The sequence below is a fragment of the Drosophila ananassae genome, chromosome 3R, assembly GCF_017639315.1.
Source record: "Drosophila ananassae strain 14024-0371.13 chromosome 3R, ASM1763931v2, whole genome shotgun sequence".
NCBI lineage: Eukaryota > Metazoa > Arthropoda > Insecta > Diptera > Drosophilidae > Drosophila > Drosophila ananassae.
The window spans coordinates 21,671,529-21,696,420 of record NC_057930.1 but is presented as its reverse complement, the minus strand read 5'-3'; the positions used below and the strand labels follow the sequence as shown (position 1 = coordinate 21,696,420).

Here is a 24,892-nt window from a genome sequence, read left to right as displayed (position 1 = left end):
AGAAGCAACAGCAGGTTTCGCAAGGTGGCTGGCAGGTCCTGTCAGTTGGGGTGTAGAAATTCAAACCTAATTTTCCGCATTTCTCTTTTTCGCTTTGGCCGCTTTTGTTTCAGCTTCGGCTCCGGCTCCCGCTCCTGCTCCTGTCGAGGAGACCTTTACAAAATGTCGCCCCAGGCCACACCATGTTAACCCACAAACCGGACGGGGTCGAAGGCTTTTCTGGGGCTCGTGACTGGGGGTCCAGAAATTTTAGCATAAATCACATAAATATGCAGCGGTTGGCAAACGGGATAAGCAGACATTGTAACGTGGATTTGTGCCAGGATGCCGCAGCCCCGTTTCGTCCTTCGACTGCCTTTGGCTCAAACGGGATTAGCTTTTAATGCCCTTCGGTTATGTTATTTACAAATGGCTTTTCAAATGATGCCGCACCGCACTGTCTGCCGTTATTTCGCATTCTGGTTTTCTTTTTTTTTTCTCCCTGTGTCCTGTTGGGTAAAACTTAATATCCTTGGGAAAGTAGTTGCCATTAATCAAAATTGTTTATGCCATTTATTATGCTCCAGGCAACAGCTTAGTGGTTATTTAATTTGATTTCATGATCCTTGTAGGCCTTTCCAGGTCATATATAGTTCCAAAAATCTGTTTCCTCCGGGTCGTATTAAATTCGACTTGTCTACAGCTTGAGGACATTAATATTTCCTTCAACGATTTCAACAATATTTTTGCACGCGAATGAAAATCCCGTCGGGATGAAGTTTATACTTTGTATTTTTTTGTTCATATGCGAAAAATGCCAACGGGCATGCCGTGATGTCTCTATCCCCTTCGCTGAGCTCAATGGCTTGACTTCCAGCATGTCCTGTGTCCTTGCCATCCTTCAGCTGTCTGTCAAGCATTCAACACACGCGACACAGCACGAGAGATTCATAATTGTTGCACACACATTTCCATCGCCATTCCCATTTCTGGTCCCTTTCCCGATTTCATTCTGATTCTCATTCCCAGGACATACATATAATGATCATTATCGCCATTGTCATCATCGTAACTTTAATACATTGTAATTGTGTCAGCGGTGGGGCGTTCTATGCACTTGAAAAAATTATTTATAGATGTTAGGGAAGCTAATTAAGTTTTATTTTGTGGGATAAACAATAAGGAGCGACTCTCTTAATTAAGATTTCATTTTCTAGAAAAAAAAAAGTACAGAAAAGAAAGTATTCATTCAAGTGCACCTCTCTGTTGCTGCAACTGAAAATTTATGTTACGTATACGCAGTGTAGTGCCCGGACAATTTGTGCCACAATCTGTGCCGTTCTCGTTGCCTCACTTAACAGCTTAATATATTGTTCCGGCAGCTGCAGCTGCCATGGCATAATATCCACACTCATACATGCACCCGCACACCCGCTCACCCACAAACACACACAGATATCCTTATGTACTAACACCAACAGAAGATCACACATGAGTGCACATGGCGTGCATGAAAAAATATAGACAGCAGAAGAGTAAAAAGCAAAGGCGAAAACCAATTCAATGCAGCTTTATGCGCAGGCATACTTAATATTTATGGTGGTGGTAGTGTCCTACGTATGTTTGTGATGGAGTATTTGCTTGTGTGTGTGTGTGTACTAGAGACTATTCCGTAATTTAATTACAAACTTTACGCCATTAATTTAAAACTTTAGGCCAACTATCGAGCGCAGCTGCCGCACGAAGAGAAAGCGAGATGGAGCAAACTTCACGTGCCACAAAAACGGGGTAACAACAACAAAACGTGTCCCCCATAACTACTGTGCCCCATCTCAGGACCATACACATATATGTATATATTCCATATACCACATGCTGTCACAGGCAGGACAATGGATGTGCAGCGCTGTCTAGTTTATACGCTTCCAACATATTGAAGAGGCAACTCGGCCATTTGTCAGCCCGAAACGCGTTCAACTTTTGTAATTAGATTGAATGCAAGGGGCGTTAAGGGGACTCTGAATATGTGAACTCCTTTTTCCAAAATGGGTCAGGATATTAGCATATTTTCTATTTTCATTAGAAGTTTTTAGTTTTATTTTCAAAGAAATTTCATTATTCAAGACCGAAAACCCCTGTCAAAAAAAATGAAAATTCTTCCCCCATTTATTCCTTTTTTTTCTCACCTGCATCTTATGAAGCTCAACGCCTTTCTTTCTCTCATAATCCAACAAATGTCAACTGCAACAAGCGGAAAACCCAAGAGCTTAAAATATGCAACAGAAAAATGCTAAATGCAAAGCCAGCGCTGAAAAGCAGCCACTGGGAGTGAATTTTCTTCTTATCAGAGGAGGAAACTCAAGCCACCTGAGCGCACAATATTAATGGAATCTCCACTCAGTTCACTCTTTGGATTTCATATATATAGAGGAATATATGCATTTTTAAGCCAAGTTCCTTCCTTTTTTTTTGGCTTTTGCTTATTATGTAAATTTTAAGTTCACCTTTTTTCCTGATTTATGTCTCTGCAGGTCTAGTGGAAATTTCATTAAAACTGCAATGCAGCCACTCAGTTTGATGAAGTCTCCGCTCAGATCTCGTTCGTTCTGGGTGAGCTCCTTTATCTGGCCATAATGCCTGCCAATTGCATTTGCTTGTTGTACGCCAGGTCCTGGCTTATCTGCTCCTTTGACTGTTGCCGCTCCCGCTCCAGATGCCCCGGCTCCTGCTGCTGCCGTTGTTCCTGCCACATCCTGTATACTTCCTTATCGGCTGTAATAAATCAACTCTGCCTCCTCATTGCGCTTCTCGTTTTTTTTTTGTTCCGCCCTCCTCCAGCTCTTAACCTTAGACGCATGGCATCATCTTGTCAATGTCGCTGGCAGCTCTCCTTTTTTTTTTAAGGATAGAAAAACGTATATCCTGATAAGGGATCAAGTCGAGCCTGAGAGGCAACCGACATATTTTCGACACATCATTTTCTATGTTCTAGGTGACGACAGAAAATAAGAAATTTCCATTATTTCTCAACGCCAATGATTGAGGTTTCGTCTTGGCTTCGCATCTGCACTTCCATTTTCCTATTTTTTTTCATTTCTCGGAAGTGCCATATCATCAAGTTAAGTAGACGGAATAGAGTTCATAAGTTGATGCTGACATTGCTGAGTGAGTTCAGCTGAGTTGCCGGCAAGTTGCAGATGCATTTGTCTAATGCGGCAACTTTGGCTTTGGTTTCGCAAGACGACCAACTTGATTAGCATCGCCAAACTTGCCACAAAGTTTTCTTAGCCAGCCAGCAAGTTGTAAGTTTTTCGAGCGCAATTAATTTAAAATAAATATTCATGCTCGGCTTACCTTTTAATTATCCGAAATTTGAAATGTGAAACAAGCCTGAGACACGAGTTGACTTAATTTAAATGTTTGCCCTAAGATTCAACGAACAAAGCAGTTTCAATATGTCTTAACCGAAGCACATACATAAATCTAATTTAAGATAAACGTGTGGGTGTAAAATTAACATAATCGCCTTATGAATGTGTCGAGAGACAATGGCATAACTTAAGCCAGAAGAAAATGGACAAATTCCTAAATTCTCAACGTAGATAAAAGCCCAGACAGTATGACGGTATTAGCAAACTAATTAGTTGGGGTTAGCAAATCTAATTAATGCCCTGGACATTTGTCTGTGCATTTTAATGAGACGGTTCTCAAATCGCATTAGAGAACAGTCTGTGCTGGCTAGAGTTTGGTTGATTCTGAAAAATCAATCATCTAGCTAGATATCCGCTTTCGGGTACTGAAAGTCTGAATGCATTTTGCATGTCGGTGTCCATGTCCTCGACTCGAGTCCTGTCTGCGGCACTTGGCCTGCTCGTTTATTTAACACTGATTGCCAATGCACACAGAGATTTTGGGAATCGACTGGGAGGCTGCTCCGTAGTGTGTTAGTTCTGTCTGTTTTTCCATCGACCCGACCTCAGCAAACTGTGAACTCTGAACTCTGTGGAGTTTGCGATGATAACCCGAGTACCGAGTGCCTCTTCTCTGGCAAAATTTTGTCTTTAAGCGCCTTTGGCAATTTGCTTTCGAGTCTGCATCTGCCATCCTTTTATCTTTTTGTTTGAATGACATTTTCCTTGGGCAGCTCGAAATAGTTTCAATTAGTTTGAATCCTGCCATAGATTCCGAATACACAATTTCCAACCATCAACCCTCCATCAAATGCCTCTAATTGACATTCGGACATATGAGTAATGAACTTTATTGTACGAATTTAAAGGAAAACTAAAAGCCAGCTATAACTAATTGCCAAACAAAATTTGCATGCCAATCATAGTGCATGTTCCACCAATAAAGCGAAATGAAAGAAAATTATTAATTAAAAGTGCGCCAACTGCAGAACATTAATTACATTAATTTATTGGCCAGGTGCAAAATAAATTACCACAACTTGGCCCGAAAATAGAAAGCATTTTTCAATATAAATTCCAGCCAATTTCCGCTGCCACAAAAAGCGCTGAATAATTTATGGCCCGAAACGATATCAGCATCGGGTAGTTTACGTCTCACTGTCACTATTTTTTTTTGTACATTTTTTAGTGGAAAATTCCATTACATATTGATCACTTGACTAAGCACAAAATTCCATTTGCTTACAGGACGAATATAACAAAAAATGTATATACGTATACGAAAAGAAAAAAATTATAATAAAATGTCAAGCTGAGAAGGTCTCCTGGCCATTACCTGGAAAACCCTTTAGAAGGTACAAAAAAGTTACTTTTCAATCAACTTGAGACGGGTTAGCGCCATGAGGTCTTCTCCAAAAAGGCTAAAAGGGATAAAGGTTAAGGAAAATATCTGCGGGCATGAGGGGGAGCTGAGATGGAGCATCAAATTACTCGCTCAAAAGGAGGGTATTGCCAATTTAATAAGGGTCAACTGAAAATGCCATTCAAGACCATAACTCTGTACATCTGAGACGAACTAATTGAGGCAACTCCGGAGCAGACAAACAATCGCAAATCCACTCGAAATCACTTAGAGCTGGAGATGAGCATCATAATGATGATTCGGATCAATGGCACTCTGCAAATCAAACTAAAGTTGTTTGCTCGTTTGGCCAGCTCTTCGACAGCTTCTTTCCTTACCCCTGGCCCGTTCTGGCCAATTGTTATGCAAATAGCCGAGTGCTTTTCCCCACTCTCAAGGCGTAGAAGCACAAATTTTTTAAAATAACACATACAGAGCCAGAGGAAAATCGAAAATGGCAGTAAAGGATGGCGGCAAAGTTCAAGCCGGGCAATGAGATGGGCAAAATGTGAAATGGAAAATGTGGGCATTGGTTTGGGTGTGGGTGTGGAGATTTCAGGAACCACACTAAATCAATATGTTGGTAGTGGTGGCTTTGGCTGGTTGCTTTTGCATTATGCTACTCCTGGCCCTCTTGCCCCTTCTGCACTCGGCACTCTTGGCCTGTGGTCCCTGGTCCAGGTGCTGCAGATTCTGGCACTCCTCTGGTCCTGGGCCACAAATCAACATTTGACTTTTGCATAAATTGCAAGAAGCAACAAAATTGCTGAAAAGAAGAAAAGTAATTTTCTCGCTTTCGTTTGCAGCTGCAGAAGTGCAACCTGGATGGGTTTCGGGACCTCGGTCCTGGGACTCTGGCCCCATTGTTGATGATGCCACGCCCTCCATCCTACCCCATCCCTGCCCCTATTTCATTTCCGCCCACGCTGCCAGCTCGTGATCCCATTGGGAGTGGACAGACTTTTGTGGTTTACCTGCACATCTCGTTGTTTACCCCTCATGACCGCCCTATGTTAATAAGATGGGCGGCAATTTGTATGCCCTCTCTTAGCTATATGTACAAGAATTTTATTTTTTTAACTTACACGGAAGACATAGTCTTAGATAGATAACCTCTAATCTTGAGAAACCTTCCTACTTGAGTATATTAGAGATGTTAGTTTCTAAATTTCCTTACATACTTTTTTCAGTGCCTTAAAATCTACTTCCTAGACTTCCATTATTTCTTTTATCTAGCCCTTAGATCCCAGTATCCTTTCATTCCTTGGAAAAATTCCAATGCATCTGACTTAATGCGTATATGTTTCGATTTGCATTTCATTACCTGTTCAAGTTGCTGGCAAAAAATTGGTAAAGAAAATGCGAAATAAGGGCTGCATTTTCACAACTCTTTTCTGTTGGGAGGCAAAAAGGACGAAGTTGGTCCTGCGGTAACCAGAGTCCAACGATGCCAAACAAAACTCAACACAATCTGTGCCAAAAGCCGTTGCAAATCGAGCTGAATCAAGCTGAATCGATGTGCGAATGGGCAAGGACAAAAAACAGCAACAACACCAGCTCAACTAGCAAGGACAACGGCCAGGGCGGCAAGGACAAACAGAAACAGGAAATGGACGTTGTGTGCTCAAGTTTGTTTCCGCTTTCCTTCTTTTGAAATTCAATGCGACGTTTTTTACACTTTTTGTTGTGTAGATCTCCTGCAGGAAAACGCATTGTGTGTGGATGAAAAAGTGGTGGGTGTATATATGTGGCCGTGTTAGTGTCCAGAGCAGGTCCTGTCAGCAGTGCACAGCAAATGCAAATTTGTTTAAAGTTTATTGAGTGCACGTGACGGCAAACAAAAGTGCAAAGTTTTCCTCCTGGGCTCGCTGTTTTTATAGTTTTTGTTCCCCTTTCCTAAAACTCTGAATTGCAAATTTCTTGGCCAACTTAAGCATACCTTAAAAATGCACTTTTTATATGTCTGTAAACAGCTTTAATGAGTGCAATTTGCATAAATGAGCTGCCAGCTTATATGCTAATTTTCGTTCAACAATTTAATTACGGTCCCGAGCCAGGTGCCAAGAAAAATAGAGGTGAACAATTTTTTGCCAATTATTTAAATACGCAAATTTATGCGGGAACCCATTAAAGTAAAGTCCTACAGGGAAAAGAGTTTCCCAAGAAAAATTAAACATTTTTCCCAACACAAAATGTAACACAAAAATATTCCCTTAATTGCAAGAGATTTAATTAAAAGTCAGACATCCAAATTGTGAAAACTATTTTTTTAAACTTTTCGGGCACAAGTGAACTTGAGAAATTGCTTAAAGAATTTATATTGAAACCTCAGGACACTGGCACTTTCCCCCTCAAATCCGAAATCTCGGCAAACAGACAAAAATCAAGAAGAAAACTTTCCATTACATTAAACGAAACTTTTGCCAAATTGAATATGCAACTTTGGCATATCAGCTCGTCCGAAAATAACCAAATTTAACAACCAGGAAATCTATTTGCATCATTGCAGGCCAAGACCAGACAGAAGGATGGAAGACCAGATGAGCAGAGGGACTGAAAAACACATATATACGATGTAGACGATATAGACGATGTAGAGGAAAGCCAAAACCTAACCCCGAAAATCAATAAAATGGTAAGTACTCGCCCAGACCATTTTCCTTTTTTTTTTTTTTTTTGGTTTTGGTTGTTTATTGCAAATGCTTTTATAAATTTTATGACTCAATACTTCCATTGTGGCAATGGTCGATGACAACGACAAGAACGACAACGACGACATTTAACCTACAGAACATTTTTCCGAAGCACCGAGAAGATGTCCCCATCCCCTCCCTCAATGGCATCTCTCTGAATCCAACTATAATTTTAAAGCCACAAAATTCAAGGTTCCAGAGATGCGGTTGTGCCCCTCCTGGCAGACTGTCTGCCAAAGTGAATTTGTGGCTCGGATCCTGAATCCAAATTGCACAAAAAGTCTGGCTGGCTTGGCTGGTTTACAAAAGGCGGACGAGAAAAATCGAATCGAGCAAGTGGAAAATCGAAAAGTCCGTCCTTATTTTCTACATTTTTTCGTCAACCAACAATGCAAGGACCTAAATTTAACATTTAAAGCTCAATTTAATTTTTATTTCTTGGGTTATTTCTGGTAAAATATAATTACCTGAGCGTATGCCTTTTTTTCTCCTAAACTTCCGCTCTTTCTGCCAAAAAGTTTTGTAATTCAATTGATGTCGCTGCTTCGGGCGGAAGTTGAAATTTCAATCAGCCCGGGTACAAAACGAAAATAATCTGCAATAAAAATGTTTTCCTTTAATAAAAATTCAATTTCCTTCAAGCGACACATGTTGCCGAGTTGGGAACAGGAAGCAGGACCAAGGATAGAAATAGCAGCGTTTGATAAACAGAGGGGGAAAGCACTAGTGGGTGGTGGGGGAGTTTTGGAAAAAGCCAGGAGCTAAAGTCAGAGCCAGAGCTGAACTGTCAGCCGGATGCAGTTAGGTAAAGGGAACGCATCAGCAAACCCCAGACAGAGGCGGAATGCTGCTCGACTAACGCTCCTCTCGCCTGTTCCCGTCTCTTTCCTCGCAGGACCTCGACGGGTACACGCGGTATAGCGTCTTTCAATTTATAATGACAAAGTCGATGTGAGTCCTTCCTCCGCCATCCGCCATTCCCATCTGTGTGTCTGTGTGATGTCTGTTGCATTCGCAATTCTGCATTAGGAAAAGGAATAGCTATGAACAGTGGAAAAAATTGCGTTTTTAATATTTAAAAAATTAAATTATTTAAGATTTTAATCTATAATAATAGTCGTATAAAACATATAGATATACTTTTAAAGAAACCTCTGCCAATTTTATTGAAAAAGATGTTGTTTTTAGACCTTAGAATAAAGACCTAAAAAGTCAACTAAAATATATAGAAAACCTATTTATTTAGCTTTACTATCTAGTATCTCTTATTGAAAGTTGAAAGCTATATTTTTGAAGTCCAATTCACATTTATTTGATAGCCATGACCACAGTAATCGTATCCTAGCTGCAGACAAAATTACTGCCACTGTGCCGCAACTACTCCCACCTTACCCAAAAGCCCCCTGCCGCCAGCTCTCGCTTCTTGCCCCTTAGCATCCATCCATCTACAGTCTCCCTGCCCCCATTCACCCCTCTGAGCTTGCAGACCTTGCGGAAATGCGGCTCACATTTTGCCATCAGAGATCGAGGTCGTGGGGCCAGAGAGCAGAAATGTTGCACCAATGGCCACGACAGCCAGCATCCAAGCCGGCAGACACATCGATGATTGCACATGGCTTAAAGACCCAGCAGAGTCAGTTGCCAGATGCCAGTTACCCGGCAACACCGCCTTCTGCTACCCACCTCCTCCCACCGTATTAAAAATACAACGTCGGCAGATACATCAATTGAAAATGAGGCGAGGCAAGGCGATTCGCATCTGTGGCGGACAGCAACGAGTCGTTGGCAAGTGAAAGGGTACAGTAGAGACAGAGGGATAAGTGGGTTTGGGGGCATGATGGAACAGCAGCGCCTCAAAGGGTACATGGAGCTGATGGACGGAGGAGCGCCGTCGGGCCGATGATGTTAGCCCGGACATGACAGCAACTAAGCTTCAGCTCAGCGGGATTGGATGCCCCGAACGCATCTGTTGCTCCAAGTGATTCTTAAGTTTTCAATTTGCCAAATTAACAAAGGAGCATTTTACAAGCGATTTTCTTAGTTTATCCAAAAGATACTTCTGCAAAAAATAGTGGAATAAAACCTCTCAAGGGTATGATCATATAATAAAGTTTTCAGCAGCAAGGCCAGGCCGCGTATCAAATTGAATATATTTTTCATTGGAAAATCTGACAATTTGTGGAAAAACATGAGAGGAATTTTTCGCTCAGCCAGCCTTGGCTGCGATAACTCAATTCCGTGGCGTAAATTTGCTGAGACTGCAGATTATCTGCAGAATGTTCAATCTACGGCAGCATCTGTCAGCCGGAGACAACTTGGCCATATGTCTTGGCCATACATCAAGCCAGAAACATACATAGCACTGGCACTGGCTACGAGGCTATATCCACAGCCCGGGAAAAGTAAACAAATAGCACAATTTTCATTTGCTTTATCGTCCAGACAGAAAGGACAGATAGAGGAACGTGGCAGGATGAGGAGGGTCCAATCATCCGAGCCCTAATACGTTTAGGCTGCTCATAATCACGCTTCAGCTATTTGAGATGGATTGCCGATGGGTCAGGGGTTGTGGAAATCGAAGAGGGGGCTGGCGTAGATGGCAAAAGCTTCTCTGCTTCTCCATTTCCCATTATCCGGCGGATAGTTCACCCCATTGTTCTTATCGCCTTATTACGTTTCTATTTGTTTTCGGAGGCTAAGACAGCTTGAGGTCCATTCTCGAGATACTGCAGCTTCTGGCGCTGGCTTATTTATAAGCGCTATTTGTCTTAGTGTCCCTCCAAACTAATAACTTGGCTCTTGTCTCTCCATCGAGCGTTTTTCTTTGTCTTCTATATTTTTTCCAAGATTTTTCCGTGCTGCCAACGCTGCACTTGCAACGTGAAATGCGCTGAGAGAAATTACAAACGAAGCTAGTCCCCATTAAATAATATTCACCTTCCGCTGGGTCCTAACCAACTCCTTCGGCTTGACTTCCTGCTCTTTATCGGGCAGCCACTTCCGTTCCACGTACACAAATCACACGTTCAACTGGAGTCCCTTTGCCCGGCTTCCGGCTATTTAAATTGACATCCTGCTACAGGTGACTGTTTCCTGGCCAACTGACTTCCTGTCGTCCTGCCTGGCCCTGCGCCCAGTGCCGCCGAATTCAATTTGCAAAATCATTAACACATTTAGTCAATAAGCTCTTGGCAATGCTCTTGAGACGTCCAGCGGATGGCTTCCCCATCTTCGGGGATTATTATTCATTTTTATGTAATTATGTGCTTACCCAAGGGCCTGGGGAATGCTAAAGGACGAATAGCATCACGGAATGCTTATTGTCTCTAAGTCTTTGGATTTCATTTCCTCTTGTTTCTTTTTCTGGTTTATAATAACCCCCGAGGGCGGCGTCGAGTGTCTATAACTAGCAAAGGATAAAAGTATCCTGTTGTCCATATCCTTGTCCAGCCCCATGAATTATGGCCGCAACGTGTGAACCTGTGAGCCCTCTGTAGTTACACTAAAGAGCGGTCAATTTTTGGGCTCAGATGGGGCTAAGCACTATACGAAAATATAGAAGGTACAGTGGTTCTGAAACTTAATATTCGAAGGCTAAAAAATAAATAATATTTTGTATCCTAAAGCTGTGAAAATTTATCCACTAGTCTGTAGATTATCTTAAAGCTTTACTTAGATTATCTTATCGGAACACACACCCCCTTGAAGTTGTTTTAAGTGGCACTGTTCGGGTTTCATCATCAGGAGCAGCTGCAGCCACTGGAGCTGGGCTTTGAAAAAAAGGACGAACCATTTAAGTTGATGTGCCTCTGTGTATATGTGTGTGTTAGTTTCATAATGTAACCGGATGTGCCAACACAATGCTCGCACATCCGCTTTCTAGACAACAGAGAACAACAGCTGTCACACACACAAGCCCACACATGTGAAGTTAAATGCTGCTGCGCTTTTGTTTGCACATCTTGAAGCGTTGAAGGGAGCAGACTGGGAAGGAGATGGAGTGAGAAAGGGAGTCCTGGCTATAAGGATTCCCATTCGGCTTTGTCCTAGGCCAGCAGATGACAGCAACGGGCGCATTATTAGAAGCAGCAGAGCATATAATAGGGGCATTTCATAACAAGGAGGCGTGAGTCCACATCCAAGCACACAACGGCCCAACAACAGTCTCTGACATAATTATTAACTGCAAGGCTGTAAGTAAATATAAAGCGACCAAATGGGCAAAGATAACGAGGCCATTGTATGTTTATGCGAGTGACTGCCTGCCTGCCGGCCTGCCTCCTTCTCGCCTTCGTGTGTTTGTATTGGCCGGGCAAAAAGGACGAAGGAAAGCGGACAAGAGGATGCCTCGGTGGGGTCGTAGTGGCAGTGCCACAGCATTTAGCAGACATGTCACGTGCCAGCCTCATCATTTATGTTTTAGTTTTGGGCGCGCCTGAAAAAACTTAATTGATTAAAAATAATATTCCGCAAGCTTTCCACCGCCATCCTTTGAGTTTTCCCAAAGAAAAGCTGAAAGAAACTCGTACATGCTCGGAATTCTGATGAGACTCATAATTATTGATGAAGCCATAAGGCGAAAACAATTGTTGACGGGGAATTTACTTTTCAGTTTTCAAAGTTTTATGAAGGTTATAAGTTTCGGGTTAGTTTTTAAAGGAGGTTTCGAGCTTTAATTAAGGAAAGAGCTTGAAGGAAAAATATATTTAAAATAATATATATATATCTCCTTTAATTTTAAAGCTTTTTCATCTAAAAATTAAATAATTAATAGCCTAATTTTAAAGTCACTTTCCTTTTACAAGCTAAACTTTCTTGTTTGGCTTCCTTTTTCACTGCTTACTATTTTTTCCAATTTTTTTTTCCTCCTTGGTTGTTACTTATCAGCAACAAAATTTTTAATTTACTGCAAGATTTTTTTACCGCTTCCCCCCCTCCTCGGCACCCTTGGCTGCGGCTGTTGCTAATTATAAACTTTTTTAAGTGGCTTATTGGGACTTCTGCGGTTGCCGCTTGTCAGGACACGTTGCCGAGCCGAACCCGCCCGGCGGCAAGTCATCAAGTGCCCTTCAACTTTTTTCCACTTTTTTTTTTCATTTGCCCAAGATGCTGTAGCTTTTTTAGAAGGAGGATGAGAGGAGAAAAACTGGCAGCTGGGGAAAAATTTATTATTTAAGACGGGCGGCCCCTCGAGTAGTTGCCCCTTTAGGGTTGGTTGCCACACAGCGGCGTTTATGTGCATTGATAATGAGCGAGGCGCCTGCGAAAGTAGGCAACCGTTTTTTATGCTCTTTAAGCAGGCATAAAAGTTTGATTAATGTTTGCCCATTCGGTCGGGAATCGGGCTTACGGATAAACACAAATTTTACTTCGTCCTTATGCATATGCTCGCTTGACTCGCCTTTTCTGGCTGTCATAAACTGGCATTAAAAGCATAAACACATCCCGCTACCAGTCACTTTTAACAGCCAACTCATAAATATAAAATTATACATAAATGCGCAACGAAAATCACATCAGGCTGGGGTAGGAGTTCCGAAGGATGTGCATTTTCCAGCCAACCCACCGGAGCCACCGGAGCGACCCTATTACTTGTGCGGACATAGTTGATGTGATGGATCACAATTCGATTTTTAGTAGACATTAAGCTGGCTCGCGTGTCCTGGCAATCTGTTAAACGACTGCCACGCCCACCGCATAAAAGCGGCAACATTTCTCACCTTGGCGGGCGAAGACAGTTTTCCGAAGGAAAAGCAAACATGAAAGGAGCATGGACAGGAACATCTGCCAAACGAAAATTTATGATGATAGATCGTGGGGGGGGAGGGGGAAGCCAAAACAGAAAGAACGAAGGACGAGCCACTCGCTGATTTTTTGGGGCAAGTTGGCAAAAGCAATATGCAACAAGCTGCCAAGTTGCTACAACGTCAGCGCACAAACTTTACGATATAAATGTTGTACTTAGCTTAGCCGGAATGAATCAATAAATGAATTGACTTTAGGATATTTTATATCCTTATGTGAGGGTATCCTTCTGAAATATTCCATCATCGGGAAATGCATTGCAACAACAACAGGAGAAAAAGGAAACAATGAATGTGAAGGACTCCCATCGCACAGCTGGCAGAGAGGGGTGTAAATATTTAATATCCTTTTTGCATGTACCCGATGATAAAGTGCGTGGCTCTGAGCAGATTAATCATATCCCGGTGGGGCTCCAGGACCTGGTTTCCTAGCTCACCTAGCTGCAGCTGCTCCTGGCACTCCTGGTCCTGGTCCAAAAACCCCATTGTTCTTTGGGCAACTTTTTTTTTGCACATTATCAGCATAAATTCAAATAAAAAACGAGAGTAGCTGCTGTCTGTCGTCTGTGAAGCTAAATAAATGATGTTATAACAGAGCCAGGGAGACAGGACACAGAGGTCCTGATGCCTGCCACCCAATCATATATTTTTTTGTTCGCCCAGCTAACCAGCTTTGTTTTATTTTTATTTTTTCTGCCGTTCTCCCGTTCAACTTTAGCAATTTTTCTTGCGCCCCAAAAAGTTGACAACAGGCTGGGAGACTGGCAACCAAAAGGACTAAGCCAGGACACGTATTCCAGGGGCAGCAGCTGTCAGCCAGAGCCAAGACAACATGATGGAGCTCATCAACATCAGATGAGGAGACAGAAAATGGTAGGGGGGTCGAAAAGGAGGTAGAGGTCCTGGAGCATCAGGAATGCCAATGGTCTTAGGCAAATGGAGCAACAAAATGGCTGCCGAAGGATAAAGACGCGTGCCTGACTAAAATCCCGAGGCGTGATTGATTAATATTATTCTCGGCTAATCTAACTTAAATGGGCCACAATACAAGGCATCACGAGACAGAGTGGTATCGAGCAAATATTACTTATTCAGCAACTTTTTCTCCAACAGACTGGCAGACGGAAGGACTGACTGACTGAGTGAATGAATGAGTAAGTGAGTGTGAGTGAATGAGTGTGCGTGAGTGCGTCTCGTTGACTACGCTTCATACATAATAAACACGCCGCGTGTTAAGTGCCCCACAACAAAGGCACCAACAACACGGCCAAGTCAAAGTTTCTGGCCGTATCTGGCCAAAAAAAAAAATGAAGAAATGCTGTATACGAATATTTCATCTCATATTTATATGCACGGAAGGTAGACCAGTGTGTTGCTACCCTCAAATAACCTTGTTAGGGCCAAATTTGTTATGCATAAAGAAAAGTTGGTAAGAAAAGGCGGAGAGCGGAGATGAGAAAGAGCCTCTAATTTTTTCGGCTCAAACTTTTCTTTGTCATCTTGTCAGCCGAAGGAGCAAAAAAAAATCTCATATAATAAAATGTTGACATGAAAGTTAAGTGACGTCTTGATAGTACTTTAAGTTTTCCTCTAAAAAGAGTGTGAAAGGGACTGGACCCTGAAATGATTTCCACTGAATGTAAAAATTTAATTAATCAAATTACAAGAATGTAAATTGCCAATGACAGCATTTGTCCCGAGGATCTGAACTTCATTGATGGTTCGGTTTTTTCGCAAAAAAAAAATGGCTTATGGAGGCCCTGGAGGCCGTTAATGACGTTGGCCATTAATTAATGCAGAAATGATGGCAACAACAGCTGAGCCATTCAACTTTTCTGATATGTTCGAATTGAACAACTGTCAGCAACATGTTGCTCCGCATTTCCAGCCTTTCGGCCCCGAAATCCTGGCGTTTGACAGTTGCCTCATTTATTTCAGCAATTTTCCACCTGGCCAGGCTGAGTTATTGACTTAATTATAATAATAAATGATTTTTGCATTCTATTCGGCCGACGGGTCACTGAAATTAATAAAACCTTCACCGATGGGGCTACATAATTAATTTATAAATATTATTTATATATTTTCCATTATATCATTAGCAACTGAGACAAAATATATTTGTAATACATTAATTTCAATAACCAAATATTGTCTGAGAACGGTAACCTCTTCTTGTTGTTGGGCAAGAAAATTGAATTCCCTCTTGCAACATGTTGTTGGCAGGAATTTTTCAATTAATTTTCCCGCCGCAATTTTTGCGTCAAAGGCTCAAAGGAGAAGGAAGCCTTTGCGGCGGAGTATCTGCCACAACCGAGTTATGATTCCTCTGACCCGGCTGAGACCCCAATCTTGGGAGGAAGCCCGTCCCCTTTTTGGCCATAATTATTGTTTGTATTTGCTCGATGCGAAGTTTTTCATTAGTGAGGCAAACAAGGAGCCGGATGAAAAACAAGTGCGGGGAAAAAATGGAGAAACAAAATGGTAATAAAGAAATGAAAATCGCACAAAGTTGAAAATCGCTGGTGGGGGGGGGGGGGGGGGGAGGAGCGTGGGCGTGGGCTGGGCCGCATTTGCAAACGTGCTGGTGGCATGCTTCATTGGCTTGTGCATTATTTGTGCAACCTGGGTTGCATCGTAAAAAATGCAGGAGCAGCGCCTGCAACGGCAGCTGCTACTCCTTGCTTTCCTTTCAGCAAAGGGCAAAAGGGACACAAACAAGTTGCTGTCAGTGGTGGGGTTGGTGGAGGATGGCATGGATGCCTGGGCGTATGGGGGCGTAGGACGTAGGACGTAGGACGTTGGGCGTGCCGACACGGACATGCGAGAACAAGCCACAGTATTTATGGTCCTGTGGCTGGCAGGGACAGCAGCAGCGAGTAATGTTACTCCCCCCGTTGCAGGGCGTCGTCCTGCCCATAAAACACAATCAAGCGTAAAAATACAGGGCGGGCACTTAACCCGGCCAACACCAACGACAACCACGACACGTCAACGGTTTCATTCCATTTTTTTTTACCTTTTTATGCACGGTAGTAGAAAATGTGGTCGGGTATATTGTATTCATGGAAATGTATGTTTGCAAAGGGAGATATAAACTTAGAGCCCTAAAAAGCAAGAAAAGCTAAAAAGTTAAAGGTAAACTAAAATTTGTATGCAAATTTAGGGAAAACACAGATGCATTTAATTGGAAAATATTTAGTAAGAAAATTTAGATAAGAATATGGTATTAAGTTTTCTTACAAGCTGCTGGGATTCATATCTTTCTTGAAATAAGCTTTAAACTTTCTTCTATTTTTGGAAAATTTATGGAACTATTTTTTGAAAAATTAAACAGTATCTCTAGGTTTAAATACCTCATATAGTTCATGATATTGGTGTAGTTTTTGCTTCTTGGTCGCCTCCGTTGATGCTTAAATATTTTAAAATGTTTGCTTAGCAGCTTGGCGGAGGTCTTTGTTTTTGTTATTGCTGCTCCTGCTGCTTTTGTCGTTTATTTACTTATGCCAGTGTTGGCATTACGTATTAAAATTGCATGATTTTAATTGCACAGTTTGCACACGGAGGGCACTGGTGATGGCGATGGCAATATCATTTCGCATTTTTGCAGCGGCTGCATTTAATGTTGCGCATACGCAACGTTGTCCCTGCACATGATGTTTGCGTTTGTAATTGAAAGTGGCAGTCGCAGTTGCAGTTGGGCGTTGCCGATTCAGAAAAGATAGTAATGACCACGCCTCCACCACCATCCCAGCCTCCTTCAGCCCTCACACACACACATACATTTCTGGTTAAATATTATTTTTGCCATTAGCTGGTGCTCTCCTGTTTTCATTACATCCTTCGCCACCCCCTCGCATATCCTGTGCTCATTTTGCCAGTTGTTTATTTATTTGTTCTCTGAATGCAGCTGCTGTTGTGCTGACTTTGTTGTTTTTCGCCTTTTGCGGTGCAGTTTCTTATTTCACGGAATGGAAAAAGCTAAACAGCAAACGCATTGTATGCCCAGCCATGGCGTGCCATCGGGATGTTTTTGTTTGAATATCCTAGTGAGTCCTTTTGCGTTTAAATGAGCATTTTATCAAGGGAAATGAATTGCTTAAAAGTCACAATTAAAAGCCTAAACTCTCCATAAACCACTTTCAAAACATTTCGTTTATTTATTATTTCTCCCGAAAATGTCATTTGATTTGTAGTGCTTAATATCATTATTTATTTAATTCAAACTCTCCCCAAGGACTATAAGCCACATTCAATTGTGCGTATAATTTAATGGAATTATTTTTATTTTTGGCCATTGAACGTTTCCAAAACATTGGTTCTCGCAATGCGCTTGACATTTGCTGCGTATTTGGAATGCAATTAAATTTTATTTATTTTTGGGAAAATAATGCGAATCGCAAAACATTTAATTTAATGAAATAACAAACAAGATGCACTAACACTAAAACTGCGAATAAAGAGAATAAAGAGAGAGAGAGATGGGGATAGAGGATGGAAAGAGAAAGGACACATACTAATGGCAACTTTAATGCTTCGAGGACTATGTGTGTCGGACTGAGACGGGGACTCGCTGTGGGCATAAGGATGCGCATAATGTGCAAAGTTTGCGACGCAAACTAATTTCAAAGTAATTACGTAGCACAAAAGTGTTGATATTAGACTGCTGGCCAAGTGGGGAGATCGCTGGATGGCGGGCTGAATGAATGGCTGGGGGAATCCTTGCCCCAAGGCTAAAGCCAAGCTGCAAAAACAACATGACAAAATGTCGTCAGCAGACAACAACCAAACGAAGCCCGAAAAAAAGTTGCCAACCAAACAGCTGCACAAATGCGATGAGCTTACAGAAACAGTACCGCCCCAGCGCCCCCCAGTCCCCTTCTTTTTTTTGACACCCAACAACCCACCGCCTCCTTTCCGTCCTGTAAACAAGCCACGAATGCGCCACGTCAGCGCAGCATCATCAAGTCCTGTTACCGACTTTTCGGCGCTCTTAACAAGTCCAACACAACAAAAACAACAAAAAAAATGCAATAAAAATAAGGAACAACTTTTGGCCGTAAATGCCGTCAAAGCTCTTGACTTTAATACGCGGTTGGGGAGAAATTAAAGCCCGTATCGGGCCTCATTCAAGGCCCCCGGGCGGTATCCTAAGTAGCTTCATTTTCCCCCAGCCGCTGAATTTTCTATTTATTTGTGTAATATTTTACAATTTTATAAAGTAAACGAAAAACGACGAAATATGAAGCTAGTCTAGGGAAGCCAATCGAAGGAGGAGTAGCTGCACTTGAAGAAAATAGCTAGACTTGTCCAAGTTTTCGATAAAGAGATGCAGATAGAGGTTCTATAGAGATTCTTTAAGAATTATTTTTCATTTTAATCTCTCTAAAAAAAAAGTTTATTTTCCGAGTGCATTCGGAGCTAGAGGCAAATGGAGGTCTATTCCCAAAGGCGCTAACAGGAAGACCCAACTGAGTAGGCAACTCACACACACCAGCATATAGACTCACACACTCTCAGGCAGACAGACTTTGCGGAAACGGAAGCCGACACAACAACAACAGAGCTGAGCGGCAAAGCTGGAAAAACAAAGGCAGCTGGAAAACAAAAGCACAAACTCTACAAAAAACACAAAAAAAATAAAAACAGACAGCATAAGCTTAAACAAGTAGTACAGGCACAAATGCATTTAGAGAAGACTCACAGATACATTGAGGACCTGCACATATGTCCTGCCGACTGAGTCTTTATTAGTTTCTTCACTCAACTAAGGCTTTTTTAATGAGCCTAAAACCGCAGGGACTCCGCACTTTAAACATTAAAGAACAGCACAAAATGTAACTAAATTTATTTTATTCTAATATCATAAATTATAAAATCGCCTTTAAAAATATACAAAACTTCATGTATCCACGATAGGAATCTTCCAATTCCCTCAGCGATGGCTATATCTTTGCCCATAATCGTCCGATTCTTGAGCGGAATACCTTAAACGATTTGTACATCGATTTCCTTTCAATCTGCATAAAAATCTAAGAATAAAATATTTTTTCGATTTTTGTCAAAATTCCTTGAGGATCCCCTTCAAGATTTTCAAAATCGCATGGGGCCCCAATATGTCCCACTGCGATGGCTATATCTTTGCCATTAATCATCTGATTCTTGAGCGGAATACCTTAAACGATTTGTACATCGATTCCCTTTTAATTTGCATCAAAATATAAGAACAAAATATTTTTTCGGTTTTTTGTCAAAATCCCTTAGGATCCCCTTCAAGATTTTCTTAATCGCATGGAGCCCCAATATGGCCCACTGCGATGGCTATATCTTTGCCCATAATCGTCCGATTCTTGAGCGGAATACCTTAAACGATTTGTACATCGATTTCCTTTCAATCTGCATTAAAATCTAGAAACAAATTATTTTTTCGATTTTTTGTCAAAATTTTTGGTAGATCTCTTCTCTGGTGGAACAGCGGCTGATGCACTTCAGTGTGTGAAAACATAACAAACTTATTTTCGACTATTACCGTAAATTATCCAAAGATTAATGGCAAAAAGCTTTTAAAGGAATATGCTGCTTCCAATTGTTTATAACTTTGAGAAATTATTTAAGCTTTATCTTTCGCAAATTATTACCTCACTTAGTGGCCGGCCTGGAGGAGGACATTTCGATTATTTAGAGTCCTCTCCGCTTGGCATTTGAACCCTGAATCCCGGACTAAAAGGGGGCTACTGGGAAACATCTCGGACATTCGGGGCACGTTCATAAACAGGCATTTTATGTCCTGGAAGGACAGCTGTTGCCGCTCGCCAATGTGGGGCAGAAAACCATAATGAAAATATTTACAAGATGGAAACTTGTTTTGCCTCTGTCTGTTCTAGGACATAAAATTAGCATTTTTATGCAGGCCCACACACAATTAGAAACAGTTGCAGCAGGACCTTAATTTTTTTGGTTTGTTCCTCCTTTTGGCTTGTTTTTTTGTTTGTGTGTTGGCTTATACTGAACTCATGAGCGTTGTAAAATGGTTCACATAAAGTGAACTTTAATGGCGGGCAGGTAGGTTGGTTAGCTCACATTTACATGGGCATTAAATGGCTCCCGGTCCAGACATGTCCTGCCAGGGATGCTGCTCCTTGTCGATTTGTTTTTGGTCATTACTTGCCAAAAAAGAAAAAGAAGACGAAAAAGAGAGCAGTTTAAGTTTGTTCCCTTCAGTTTTTAATGGCTTCGACGGCGAACACTTGGAGTGTCGTTAAGAGGGGCGATAAAATTCAGGATGGGGCGTGGTCGGCGCCGGATGGGGGGCCGCCAGACCACGGGTTACGACTCCGAAGTCGAACCGGACACAGGTCCTGTCCGACTGACCATTGCCAGCAATTAAAGCCACACCCGGACGCACAGATATCCCTCCCGGATTTTCCACCCAATCCTGCATGGAACGGCGGTGGCCGTTGCAGCTTCCTCCCATCTGGCCACGCCCATCTGGTGTGTTAATTGAGGTAAATTACGCTATTTTTTTTATATTTCTTTTTTGCGAGCCAGACTCACATCTCTGGCATCCCGCCTCAAATAGGTTTATTGGGAAATTTATTTGTTTAATTGCATTATTTTTTCCCCCAACGCGGGCCGGCAAAAAAGTCTGCCATAAAATGGTTTTTACGGCTCTGGCATAAGCTGGAAATTTATTGTTGTTATTTGGTAAACAACGAACCTGAACGAAGCTCTAAATGAAATTTGAGAAATTCTCATTTTTTCCCGGCCCGGCCAAGGCACGAATAGTGGAAAATTATTTTCCCCAATTAAACGGGAAAGCTATGACCTGACCTGAAGCTATGAGTTTTAAATTTTTTCTTGCATTCCATTTAAATGAGAAAATACTGGAAAAGTTCTGCCATAAAACGAAGAGCCATCCCCATTTTATTTCCATCTGGTTTCACAGAACTTATCACTTTGGAGTTCAACTATTCAAATCCTCTCAGAAACTAGTTCAAATCCAGATAATCCCTGCCAGGAGCTTATCTCCCTTTTGGACGGATTTTTGGGTCGACAAAACCAATCAGATGGAGCAGAGAGAGGCAAAGCCACCGGAAGACAACCAAACGATTGGATAGGCTCCTGTCTCCAGCCTGTCTCTAGCATTTAAGCCTAATTTGTGGGGGTAACCTGGATAGCCTGGATAGTGGAGCAAGCGAAGCTCAAAAAGGTACCAGAAGGCAGGTCCTGGCAATTACAGTTAAGGCAATTTTCGCAACGTGTCGCTCACTACCACCCCAGTCCTCGTCCTTTTCTGGATCGTTTTTGCCAACTCCCGTGTGTCTCTAATCACATACCAACTGCAATCGGCTTTTGTTCTGCTTTTGTTGGGACTGTTGGTCCTTTTGCTGCCTGTGCAGCATCCTGTTGATGGCCTCGTTAGTTGTGACTTAGAACGAGCCACAATACAATCAAATCGGCACACTCTCTGCCACACTAGCACCCACACACGTTGGCCATAAAAATAAATGGCAGAACGGCAGAAAAAAACAGAAAGCTTTTCGGTTACAGAAAAGGAGGCCAACCAAGTGCCATTTGCATTTAAAGCAATTTACCACCATTTTCTGCTGAAAAACACTTCCTCAGCCGAGCCCAAAATATAAATTGCAAACTTTTCGCAGCGCAGAAAACTTTGTCAATTTAATTAAAGCGAAGCGACTTAGTTGATCCGGCCAAGGCGCGACACCTTTTGGCCTAAACTTTGGTGTCGCTTATGGCCGACCCGGGCGCGGCATACCGACGAACATTGTTGCAAGAGGGTAGGGTAGTAGTGTCGTGGCCTGTCCTGGCGAGAACATGCAACTGGTTGCACTTGCACTTGCACCCTGCGACATTTTATGGACCATTCAAAAGCGCTAAAAAAATGAATCACAAGCGATAACAGTTAAGGCGAAAACTTGCAGTTTCCTTGATTACAGACAAGTTGCTTTTCCTCCCGGGGGCGGAGTTTGTGGCTCGCTCAGCGGGCTGAGGTTACGATTACTCATCCATATGACAAGCTGGGATACAAAAGGATAACAGGACTGAGGAGGAATACTCTGTAGAGTACGTTAAAGTTTTTTCATAAAAATCTTGGGAAGATGGCTTGAGGAGAGTTGCTCTACTAACGATACCCGATACTTATGAGCCATAAAGATAATAGATTTTCTTCAAAAATACTCTTCGAACAATCATACAAAGTCATGGAAAAGTCAAGACCCTCAAAGATAGAGAACTAGATATGGGATTTAGGTCTTAACAGTCATTAGTAGCAAAGCAGAAACGGCAGTCAGCAGAGCACTCGGAAGCATTTAAGTGCACTTGAGTGGATTTTAATGGACTGAAGTGGAGGACCAAAGGGCGTGTTCTACGAAAGGCAACTTTCAAATCTCTTGTCACTCTAATCAAGCCTTTTGTCCTCGTTAGAGTGTATAATGAGAAATCAAAAGCTTTACCTCCATCAGATTTGCCATCAGGATTTCCAATTTTCTTGATTGTAAACTGGATGGTCAAATTTTGTGCTCTGTGTACCAAATAACTGGCCTGGAGGAGAGCTTAAATTTAATGTAGAAAGCAGAGCTATGTGTTCAGTGGCCGCCTATTTCATGGTCCATTTAATAACCAAAACATTTGCTAATTAAGCGCCGAGTGGCCGAGCGCCGCCATCAGCAATCGGAGCGGTGATGCGTGACTTCAGCGGTGAGTTGCTCCACGTTCCCATTATGGGAATCCTATGCAAATAAACTGAAACCCAAGAGGTGGAGCAACAATGAATGGAAAACTTGTAAATAGGCCAGGATTTCTTGTTACAAATGCTCTATAAAGGGGGCCAACCCACTGAACTCGACTCGACTCGGCTGGTACTTCTATGGCCTACTTCATTAATATTTATTCTCAAAGCAAAAAGCGATGTTGTTTTCCCAGTTTTCCGACTTTTCCCAACTCCCTTCACCCCTCCCACTCTTGAGAACATAACTTTGAATCTGTAATGGTTAAAATGGGAATGCGAAGGGTTTTCTGTTGTTAACTTTGGGAATCGTTTTCATTGTAATTGAACTATAAATGCCTCGAGTTGAGCATTTATTTGCTCGTTTATTTGCTTATTATTTGCATACATCCCCATAGAACTAAGAAAATCAAATAAATAATTCAGTAATCAGTGAGGAAGACATGAAATTATGTTTAAGGTTCAAGAGCTTGAAATGGAAACTGGTTTTAATTATCGCATTTCCGCTTTTCAATCTATTTACAGAATCGTTCAAACATTGCGGTCAAATGCTTCGACAACAAAATTTCAATTTTCAGGGTAAGTTGACAACAAACAAAAACCGAACAAAAATTGCGAAAATTTCAAATGCAGAAAATCGCTTTTTGTGCTCCTGAATGCACTTGTCTCGGGGGGAAATTGATATTTTCACCAATGGAGGTAGATGTTGGATGTGGCTGTTGCAAGTGGCAAGTGGAAGTGGAAGTGTAATTAAAGCAGCTTATAAGTAAAATACCAAATTCTAACCGAATGTTTGCCTTGGCTGTCATTTGTAGTTTTGCAATTTCGCAATTTCCCCCAGCTTCAGCGTCATTCAAATAAACAAACTTGCGAACTTCCGAAGCAGAAAATTAATTTGCAAATTTCTTAGTTGAATAAAGTGAAAGGTAAAAGGGTTTGAAAAAGAGACTTCCTTTTAAAGAAATCAATCAACCTGAATGAAACGCATTAAGCGAGATAAAGCGAAAACATGGCAGGAAAATTAATAAAATCAAAAGGATTTTCTGGCCATGATATCCTTCTAGCTTATAGAGTCCTAAACCAGTGCATGTCCTGTGTTGCAAGACAAAGACTTTCAGTCGGGAAGCCACTCCCTGGCTAGAGTCCTTTGCCAGGACCCTGAAACTGAAGCCAAGGCAGTTTTTATGGAGCCAACGTGATGTTGTTCGCGTGCCCGTGTTATCCTTTGGCCGCCTCCACATTGTAGTTTCTTTTATCCTTTCGCAGTTGCTTTATTTGCCGTACTTCTTTGTTGACTTAATACACGAGTGTAACCAAAGCGCGAGGAATTTAATTTGCCTGCAAATTGCTGGCAGGACTCGCAGGACATACGGGCAACAAAGTTAGATGGCAATGAAGTTTGCGTTTTAAACCATTTAAGGTGTTGAAGTTTTTGGAGAAGTGTTTAAAATAAATTTAGCCTAGGGACGGAAACTATAGCATATGCTGCCCGAAATCCTTCATCCTAATCCTCATGGCCTGCTTTCCATAAACTCAGTTGGTTCAAGGATTTCCTTGTGGCTTTTTTCTGAAAAGTATGCATATATGCATGAGATATTCCCAAAACTTAAAAACAAAACAAGTCAAATAAGAGATCAAGCGATTAGATAAAAAAAAGAGCAGCTCAGATGCAGTTGTCCTAATTGCATTAGAAGGACACTGTATGCAAATTGCAATATTTCACATGTTTGTCCAGGAAACTGTCTGCCGGTGGCCGGGCCAGAGCAGTGGAGCAGCCTCAGCAGTTACAATTTTGAGTCAGTCAGGCAAACCTGAGCTAATCCTTTGACTTGTACAATGCACATCCTGAGGAAAAAGTG

General features: G+C 41.9%; 1 long non-coding RNA gene across 1 annotated transcript in view; it reads left to right on the top strand.

Moving 5' to 3' along the window:
• LOC116654958 overlaps window positions 1-24,202 on the top strand; it is a 29,957-nt gene extending 5,755 nt beyond the window's left edge. Inside the window, exons 2-3 of the long non-coding RNA XR_004310119.2 lie at window positions 7,301-7,426; window positions 23,559-24,202. This is a non-coding gene — a long non-coding RNA (uncharacterized LOC116654958). The remainder of the gene's footprint in view (window positions 1-7,300; window positions 7,427-23,558) is intronic.
• Window positions 24,203-24,892: the final 690 nt, after the last annotated feature.